The 10,433-nt window shown below is 43.3% G+C and overlaps 1 pseudogene across 1 annotated transcript; it reads right to left on the bottom strand.

Annotated features, from left to right (window-relative positions):
* Positions 1-3,564: 3,564 nt before the first annotated feature.
* Positions 3,565-4,208, bottom strand: LOC309867464 (ATP synthase subunit O, mitochondrial pseudogene; annotated as a pseudogene). Its single transcript has one exon. The product of its transcript is annotated as an ATP synthase subunit O, mitochondrial pseudogene (transcript).
* Positions 4,209-10,433: the final 6,225 nt, after the last annotated feature.

Raw genomic sequence — 10,433 nt, 5'->3', positions numbered from 1 at the left:
ATATATATTTAATATAGACATATGCATACACACATAGGAGTCTCCAACCTCTAAAAGTCATTATGTAATATGAAACTTTTACCAATGGGCTAGAAATCTTTTAAATGAGGAGAAAAGAAAAAAAATCATTTTAGAATGCTTAATTATACATAATTTATTGATGAATAGAGACTGTAGGTTTTACACAATGTTTTGTGGGCATTGGATTCTTAAAATTACAGTTGTCACATTTCTTGGGTATAATTAGATGGGGAATAGCATTTTACATTGTTTAAAAAGAGGGAGTGGGGGAGAATGTCAAAGATTTTCTGTCTGGCTTAAATGATAGGTCAAACTGCACAGAAATCTCTCTGGTTTTGGAAACTGGCATTTGAGCCTAGATTGTCCAATTATCTGAGCCATCAGCCTCAAGTCTGAGCTGTCCACAATGATGCTTTCTAGGCCCAAGGCCAAGGCTGCTAGGCCAGAAGAGCCTTCACTGACGTCAGGAAGCCAAAACTGGAGAGGAGGGGGAGGGAGGGACCCTCCAGCAATCTGTATCTGCCTTGGAGGAGATATTTGACTGGTAGTGCTCAGGATAAGAAAATGTACCTTTTCCAATTAGCTCACTATGATACGGCGTGTGGGAGCCTACTCAAGAATCTCAGTGCATACTTTAGAAGGAGCCCAAGATTTTGGAGCTGGAAGACTTCTGTCTTATCCTCTTTCTAACAGTATATCTACTCCCCAACAAAGCCCACAGTGAAATCCCTTCCAAACTGGGGAACCCTCAAGTAAAAGGCCTCCATCGCTGCTAGCTCCTCAGAGGTAAATCCAGTTGTATCTGGGGATGGTGTTCAACCCGAGACTCTAGTTTTTCAGGAAGGCTCCCATATTCTTTATGAGTGGATATGAATCTTATTTTTATAAAGCTGTCACCAACTAGTTGGAGATGACTTGCCAATGGTTTGTTTTTGTCACTATTTGCTGGGTGATTTATAAATTAAACACTGTGCCAGCTTCTTTTAGCAGCCCACATGGATTGATATGAAGGGCTCTCGAAATCACCTAGCCTCTGAAATATTCTCTTCATTGGCCTCCAAAGGTGCCCCCAAATGCCTATATTTACCCCTTGGACCAAGTTATCAACATGCAAATGTAAACTGGGATGGAGTAATCCCTTAGGTCAACATCACGCAAGTGATTGGCTATTCCATCGAGAGAGAGCCCTGGGGAGATAGGACTGAGAAGTTTTGACATCAGAGAAGAAGGCATTTACAATGTAGGACTTAGGGTGGTTCTAGTGAGGAGGTTACATCAATGTGGTGGGGGCCTGAGAGAAGGGGCAAGTAAGGGCACAAAGGAGCAGGTGAAGACACACCCCACATCTCACATGTTCATCATTCCTTTCTCCAAGACGACCCTCTTCTCCCAGAGCATCTGTCAGGTGCCTGAACGTGTACCTTTCCTTGAGTTTCTTGCACGGAGTTAAGAAAAGTGGTATGGTTCCTACATCCTGCCAGCTAGCACATCACCCAGACCACACTGCCAGATCAGAATATTAGAAACAGACATCAATTAATAAACTGAGGGTTTCCATTTTTATATTAATGAAAAGCAAATGGTCAGTGTGTTTGGCGGAGGAATGTGGGAGGAAGGAATTGTGGTAGGAAATCAACACCCCCTATCTAAATATTGAGGGAATTTCTTAGTGGGAATAGACAGCAGAAATGTTTTAAGAACTGGGAAGCGGAGTATTTTAGTGAGCTGGCAGAGAGGGGGCATTCCAGCACAAACATGGCTTTGGAGGAAGGAATGGGACAGGAATGGAATGTTAAAAGATAAAGGGCTTGAGGATTTAAGCGCCAACTGGCTATGAGAGAGTCGTGGGGGTGGGGAGGTGAAGGGGTAAAGAACAGAACTCGAAAATGATGCAGCCAAGTGTGGGACAGACTTTTGTCTTGTCCTCTTGATGTCCACTAGATTTGGGGTGCCCATGTCAGATCTCCAGCTCCTTAAAGGCGATGGCCTCTTGGAAGGACCCCCTGGCAGACACAGCTCATCTTGGGCCTGGGTTTCCAGTCATTCTGGACTGAGAAGTAGACAAGCTTAGCAACAGAGATTGGGGAAACTCTGCTGCTTCATGTCCAAGAGTACTCAAAACTCATTTATGCCTGGTCAGCCCATCAACAACATTGCTCCCACCTGTCCCTTCAACCCTGTGGGAACTTGAACTGGCCTCTCTTCCTCCCTTGGGCACATGACTAGTTTTTTTTTTCTTTCTTTCCAGCTTATCTTTGGGGAATAGCTTTTTAAAAAGCATTTCATTATGGAAATTTTCAAATATACTGCAAAGCAGAAAGATGAGACAAATGTATCTACACATAGCAATCATCAGCTTCAACAAAGTATTATTAAGTCACGGATAAGCTTCTTAAATCTACATGCTGACACCCCCTTCCCTCCCCCCCTTACTGGATGACTTCAAAGCATATCCCAGACATCATACCATTTTGTCATCAAATAATGAAATATGAATACCCAAAAAGTTAAACTCATTTTGAAAAAAATAATAAGCACAATATTATTACCACATATAATTTTTTAACAGAAAGTCATAATGTCATATAATATGTGGGATTTCTCCTGAGTGTGAGCCCTGGAGCTGGGGAGATCAGAACTTTGGGTCAGGGTTCAGGCTCTGAGTCCCAGGTTGGGGCCATCCTAGAAATCTGACAACCTTGCCAGAACGCACAGTTCTAACCTTCAAGCCCCTTGATTTGGTCCACTCTCCTTGCCTTTCAGTTCTGTTTTAAGTCTAGAATAGAAAACTAACTGTGCTTAGTGAATGACCCTGGTCTCTTACTTACTAGCTACCTGGCCTTGGGCGCAGATTTTTTTTTTTTAAGATTTTATTTATTTATTTGACAGACAGAGATCACAAGTAGGCAGAGAGGCAGGCAGAGAGAGAGAGAGAGAGGGAAGCATGCCTCCCGCGGAGCAGAGATTGGGCCCAGATTTAATGACAGTTTCATTATCAGAGAAATGGGATAATAGCACATCATAGGACAGTGATGATTATTAAGGACAATGAGTTTTGGGGTGCCTTGGTGGCTCAGGCAGGTAAGTGTCTGACTCTTGATTTCAGCTCAGGTCATGATCTCAGGGTCATGGGATCGAGCCCCCCACATGGGGCTCTGCACTGATGGAACCTGTCTAAGATTACCTTTCTCCATCTCCCTCGCCCCTTACCCCAACACCTGACTTCTGAGGTCTCTCTCGCTCTCTCTATTTTTTAAAGGATCTTCATTTGGTAATTCCTCCAGGGTAGGTCTGCAAGTAACAAATTCCATTTTTTCTTTACCTTAGACTGGATTTATTGTCTTTTCATTCCTGAAAATTTGCTGGATCTAGAATTCTAAGTTGACAGTTCTTTTCTTTCAGCACTTAAAAAATGTGCCACTTTCTTCTGGACTTGGTCCATCCTTCCTTCCTTCCTTTCTTTATTTTTTTTTTTTCCTTTTCAGGAAGCATTTTATTGTTGCTCCAAATTTAGGAATTTTCACTGACAGAAAATCAACACTTTCAGAAAACCTCCTGCATACCTCTGCTCAGCTTCTGAATCTTGGTTTTCTCAGACACATCAGCATATTTCTCTCCAAGATGGACAATCATTCCACCCAAGACTAACAGATAAGTCTTAACTCCCAACTTAAATAGTTGGCCTTTCCTTAGGAAGCTCTTCAGGACTGTTTTTAAGTCAGTAAAAGTGGTTTCATCTAAAGGAGATGCAGCGGTCTCTGTGCACAATATTTCTCCTTGGTGGATGCTTATCATGGTCGAAAAGGCAGATGTGACTCCAGGGGTATTGTCCAAGTGACCATTCTCAGCAAGCAAATTGATCAGGTTGGATGTGAGAGGAGAGAACCTCTCTTTTGAGCTCAAGTCATTTAGCTTTTCACTTTCGCGGAACGCTTTACATAGGGACTCATCATGGAAGCAGCCATTTTGGGTTCCTTCAAGATTTGTGCTACTCTCAAGAATTCTTTTCCTACTTGTGACAGTTTATTCTGTTTAGATGTAGCAGAATAAAGAGCAGTATCATAGCAACCTTTGATACCATATACCTGAACATGCCGCCTCACAAGCTTGGAAAATGGTCTGATCACAGATGTACTAAAACATTGAACTGACTGAGACAGCCCAGACACTGCTGGGGCAGCCATCTTCTCTGGGCCTGGATTTGGTAATTTCTAATAAGAAAGGCACTGTCATTCAAATTTTCTTCCCCTATAGGTAATATATCATTTCTCTCTGTGCTTTTCCCACATTCTTAGTTTTCAAAAGTTTGATTATGATATGTCTGGGCATGGATTTTTTTTTATTTACCCCATTTGGGGTTCACTAAGCTTCTTGAATCTAGGTTTATGCCCCTTTCCAGATTTGGGGAAATTTCAGGCATTATTTCTTTGAATATTTTCAAGCCCCATTCCTTTCCTCTTGGGACTCTGCTAACAGGAATGTTAGTTCTTGAGGCTCTGTTCATTTGTTGTTGTATTTTTACTCCCCCCAGTCTATTTTCTGTTTTTTTTTCAAAAGTGTGTGATTTCTATTATTCTGTCTTCAAGTTCACAGATTCTTTCCTCCATTACCTCTTTTTTTCTATCAACTGCACCCAGAATTTTAAAACTTTATTGATATTTTTCAGTTCTGCAGTTTCCACCTCACTCTTTTTATATGTTCTCTTTCTTTCTTGAGATGCTCCATTTTAAAAATTGTTTAAAGAGAGCTCCCAATTACTTAGTAGAGCATTTTTGTGATGACTGCTTTAAAAGCCTTGTCAGAAAATTGCAAAATTTGAATCATCTCGGTGTTAGCATCTGTTGATTGTTTTTTCTCAAGTTGGGATTTTTCCTGGTTCTTGGTATAACAAATGATTTTAAATATCATTGCCTAGGCATTTGGGAATTATGAGACTCTGGATTCTATTAAAAATTCTCCATTTTAGCAGGCAGTCATCTGTTTAGACTTAGCACACAGGTCCAATCTGCTTCATTTGTGTTACCTTGAGGCTAATCTGAAAACCTAGGTGATATTCCCTGCTGTAGCACTCAAAACTTTTGTCATGTTAATCATGAAGTTTTATATGTGAATCACTTGGGGTCATTTCATATACAGGTTTAAAAAGTTCCTTCCTCCACTCCCTCCACTCTGAAATCCTCTTGATGACTCTCTGGTTGGGAAAGGAGGAAAAAGATCTGCCATTTCTGAGGGTAGATGGAAGTCCACCCCCCTGCTTGGCCTCTTGAACACCACCCTGGCTCAGGAATCAAAGGGCTTCCTGCTACCCACTGGGCAGGAAGCGAAAGCCAAGGTTCACCTCTCAGCCTGCACTGGCACCTGGGGCTGGGAGAAGCTGGAATTGGGTGGGCATTAATAAAAAGGGCTAGGCAGCACTTCTCTTTCCTTGTTCTTTGGCTAGAGAGACCAGGCTTTTCTTTTCTTTTTTTAAAAAATATTTTATTTATTGATTTGACAGACAGAGATCACAAGTAGGCAGAGAGGCAGGCAGAGAGAGAAGGGGAGGATGCAGGATCCCTGCTGAGCAGAGAGAGCCTGATGTGGGGCTCAATCCCAGGACCCTGAGATCATGACTTGAGCTGAAGGCAGAGGCTTAACCCACTGAGCCACCCAGCTGCCCCACAGAGACCAAGCTTTTCTTGGGACTTCAAAAAATCTGGACCTATTGATGTTTCTCAGCCAAAAACTTCTCCAGAACCCAACCCAGAACATACAGAAGACAAAAAGGAAATCCAGGAATTCACTATCTTATCATTCCTCAAGGTCCAAAATCCCTAGCCAGTCTTCTCTGTTTTTTTCCACTATTCAGAGGCTTCCTGTGTTTGTTTGTTGTATTATAACCAGGGTGTTTAGTTGTCTGTATGAGAGAAATAGGACAAAATGAGGCTACTCTGTCTTGTCTGACTCATCACCTCCAGAAGGCTCTCTGGTACCAGGCAGAGCTGACACCATTTAAGTGAGAGGAACCATACTCTGGTTTGTCTTTGCTTTGGATGTAGGCATTTTTCTCTGCCTTTTCCGGTGTCAGGGGACTGCTTCCCAACTTGAGATGACTCCTCTTCAAAGTTCAAGGCCACTGGGAATCTTTGAGCCATCATGGAATTTTGTGGATTCCACAATCATAGCTGAAAACGTCATCCTGAAGAGGTATCCTGGCTTGCCTGTGTGTGCACAGCCTGCTCCTTGCTGTGTTGGGGAAGATCAAGAGTCAAGGATCAACCATAGTATCCTCACTGCAGGGCTTCTGTCCCCTGAACTTCACAACTGTGCCATGGAATTGTCCCGCCTTCAGTATCTGGAGACTGCAAAAGCCAACAAGTAGGAAAAGAGATCAGTCCCAGAGCTGCCATTTCAACCCTGTGAGCAGTTGCTAACTTAAAACAAACTCCCCAAATCATTACAAATGCAGGTGCCTGAGGATTTTCTTTATCTCTACCTTTGTCCCATGGCAGAAAAATCACACTTAAGGGGTGAAGGATATCTTTTGAAAAGGAAAGTGTCACTTGAGCCTCCAATAATCATATTTTCTCAGAGGAAACTATTGCTAAACAGCAATCCTATTGCAATAGGCAATCTTTTATCATCTCAACTTTTGTGTGTGTGTGTGTGTGTGTGTGTGTTGAATCTAGAAGTAATTTCCTCAAACCTTCCACCTCAGATATCCAAAAATATGCCAGATTTAAATCCTATAATTCATAGATCTCAGAAGCACTTGCCACCAGGCTAACCTATCAGGAAACTGCACGTTTTCACTGAGTCAATGTCTGCAGCACCCCAGCGACACTCTCCTTGGTGGATGGGACTCAAGAACGGGCTCCCTGGGTTTGCTTCTTCAGAAGCACACCTCTTTCATTTCTGGCCTTTATGGAAATTCATTTTCTTGTACTCTGTCTGTTCCTCAGCAACTCCTCAAAGTAACTATTACCTGAATACTAGTGATTACTCAGGAGGCCTCAGCTTATGGTTAAATTATATGGGATTGCACAGGATCCATAGGTTCTACACTCTCTCTCTCTCTCTAGAAAAGTTAGTTCATTACCATCAGGTGGAAGTAGAAAATGTGTTCTTCTTTGCAGCAGAATAAAATCAAGATTGGAATCCTTTCTAAAATTACCATTCAAGTCCAGGACAACCTCAGCCTCTAGCCACCCCCTTGTCTCTCCTTCATCCCTGGAATTTTCCTTTTGCCTCTGAGTGTAAAGGGGGTGGTGGGCCTTCAAAGAAAAAATTCTTCATTTTGGTGGAAATGTTCTCATTGCTTCTTGATCCCACTCATTAGTTTGGCTCACCCTCTCACTCCTCTTTAGATAGAGATGAAATTCAAAAGAGATGAAGAAAAGGAATTAATAATAAATCAAGTCAAATTGCTGATAGTTGAGAAATCGCCCTTCTCATTTTGAGAGCAAAAATGGTTCCCTAACTTTTCTTTGTGGGCAAAGCCTCTCATAAGTAACTTGGAATTCCTTTTTACAATTAATATAAAACTGCAGAGTGTCCATCAACAGAAAAGTGAATTCCAGCACCAGGCTGGAATTTGCCTTTGTAATGTCATAGAGCACGTAATCTGATGGCCGTGGGTAAGCCTGGGCAGCCAGACCCTGGGAAATGTCCTGATTTTTGACTGTGGTCTTTAAGGATTGTCTCCTGGGCCACTGAGGCATGACAAGGAACCTCTTAACAACCTAAGACCTCGATCAGAGAAGGACCTTCTCTTCTATCCCAGTCAGTACCACAGCAGAAGAAGCAAGCACAGAATGTGGCTGGCAAAACCACACCCCCACCAGCAGGCAGAACACTCAAGGGGAATGTGTGGACCCTTGGATGTGGACACCAGGGCCACTAGGGACCTCAGGCTAAGCTGGGAGCCAGGGCCCAACAACACCAAGGATAAGAAGCTGCAGGCTGAAAGAGACTGACCAGCTAGCAAGGTGCACACACACGTGCCACCTCAAAGGGAAAAAACTTGGGAAGAGCCTGCAATGTGGCAGGAATGAGTGAATAACTGTGACAGCCCCGTGAGAATAGTGATATACAAACCAGAGCTCCACGGCATGGCTCAAAGCCACCCTAGGTCTCTCAGAGTGATGAAAATCACCATGTGAACTGTGCAGAGCAGAAGCTGCCCCCAGAACCAATGACAAGAAAAGCAGATTTTTCCTGGAACAGCAGATAGTTCTGTGAAGGGCTTATTGGGGGATAGGGGGCTCAGCTCAGACTTTGGGGACAAGTGCAAGCAATGCCATGCCCCCAAGGTGAGGGGAGAGGCATGAGCCCCAGTAAACATCTGCCCTGGTGCCCTCACCATAGACAGTCTTGAGACAGGTGTCCCATCTATCTACCCCAATGCTGGACTGTTTAGCAAGATTGCTTCCCCAGGCACTCGGAAGAGGCTTGGGCACATGTCTGAGCACCTGAATGGCACCTGTACCATCTTCCCTCTCACCTGCTCTGTTTATGTACCAGCCCTGCCTATATTCATCAATTTTCACCTCCTGGCCCTGCCTACTCCCAACTTCCCTGGGGGTCCCCCATCTCCCTCTGGCATGGGTCCACCTTGGCAACCCACACCCTCTGTGTCCCATGATTGGCTTTAGGAGTGGCAGTAGAAATGGGCAGGGCCCACAGTTGAGCTCTAAATTTGGGAGTGTCACCAGAGGAGCACAGGAAAGGTGACGAGGAAATGTAGGACCTTCTGTTCCTAGGGTAACACAACTTCCCTGACAAGAACCCACAGGCCTCAGACTGGTTCTGACAGTTCCATCCACAGGGATCTGGTTTGAGGCCTGGGATGCTTTAGAATAGGACATGGAGGAGGGATGATGGATGCAGAGACAGGAGAGCCCCAGATGGCAGGAAGAACACAATCTGGGTGCTATCAACCTGGGGAAGATGGAGAAACCCTGAGCACCCTTAGGAACGATCAGCAGGAGGGAGTCAGGCCAGCAGTCAGGCTGCCCCAGAGCATGGAGGAGGACAGTTGGTTGGTTCAATGAGTAAGGGATGAAAGGACAGGAAACTGCCAAACTTCAGGTGCCTTGAAGGCCAACTCCTCCACCAGCCTCACGGGGCATGGAGGCAAATACCCTCAAGAAATTTGTCCATCCCTAGGTGGCTTCCTTCCCAGGGGTACTCTGATCTCTACGAGCACAGGAAACTGGTATGAGTTCCAGTCTTAATACTTCGTGGATAATCCTGAACGATGATCTCCAATGATGTCAGCATTTTAAATGCTTCTCATTGACCCCCAGTCCTCAGGATGAAACTCCATACATGAATAGATCACAGACCTAGACTGGACTTGTTGAAATGTAGAGGATTTTATTCCACAATTTTTGGATATCCATAAAGATTCCTTTACTTTCTTTCTGAATGTCTCTTTTCTTTGCAGATTTCATATCAAGCAATTGGCTTCTGATGACCTTTCCTTCACTTTCTATTCTTCCCTCCTTCTTTCTCCCCCATCTTGATTCCCACACTGACCTCCCCATTTTCACAGATTTCCCCAAATAAAGTCATCCAAAAATTATTTATCAGACAGGATTTCAGAAGTTTCTAAACTATCATTAAGTTGCATGCATTCATTTTAAAGGAAGAAATTTGGGGATAAATCAAGAATACAGGGCAAATAAAAAATGCCTCATGTCAGTGGAACACATTTTAAAAACCAGCACACAAGCCACATACAAAGTCAGATATTAGCATGATCTTTAAAGATGTTACCACACAGATGACACATTAAGGTGAGTGAAACGTGGTGTGTCAGGTTTGAGACAGGAATAGAAAAGAAGTCAAACAAGCCTCAGATGACTATTGTTTTGATGATGGAATTTGCAAGGTAAAAGCATCAGAGACTTGAAAAGCATAGTACTCCAGATGAAAGACTTTAAGCAGCAAAAGAACATTCATTACTATAATAAGGAGGGTAGAAGTAATACAACACAGTAGATTCTCAGCGTTTGTTGAACAAATGATCAGAAATGCAAGCTACAGAAAGTGATGGTTTTAACTAATGGTTACAATACATATCTCAGTTGAATGGTTAAGACTTCAGACAAGTGAAATTTCATTCAACATGTTCATAGATGATTTGATGGAAAAATGCTGTTTCCCTTTTCTCAGAAAGCTACTACAGGATGTGTTCCATGAAAATGAGAGAATAATCTGAGAAAGAAAGATGTGGGTTCTAGGAAATGAAACCCAATGAAGAAGAAGGCAGAGGGAATGTATAATACAGTGATGAAGAAAAATCAGAGGTCAACATCTGTATAGCAGACTTTAAGAACTGTCTGTGGAAATTGGTGCAGGGTGGGGAATCTGGGAAGGAGGGCTCTCTCATGTGATGGTCCAAGGGAGCTGGCTGGCACCAGCATGTG

This window comes from Mustela nivalis (assembly GCF_964662115.1).
Source record: "Mustela nivalis genome assembly, chromosome: 6".
NCBI lineage: Eukaryota > Metazoa > Chordata > Mammalia > Carnivora > Mustelidae > Mustela > Mustela nivalis.
The sequence above is the reverse complement of the archived record's forward strand: the minus strand, read 5'-3'. Positions and strand labels throughout refer to the sequence as shown.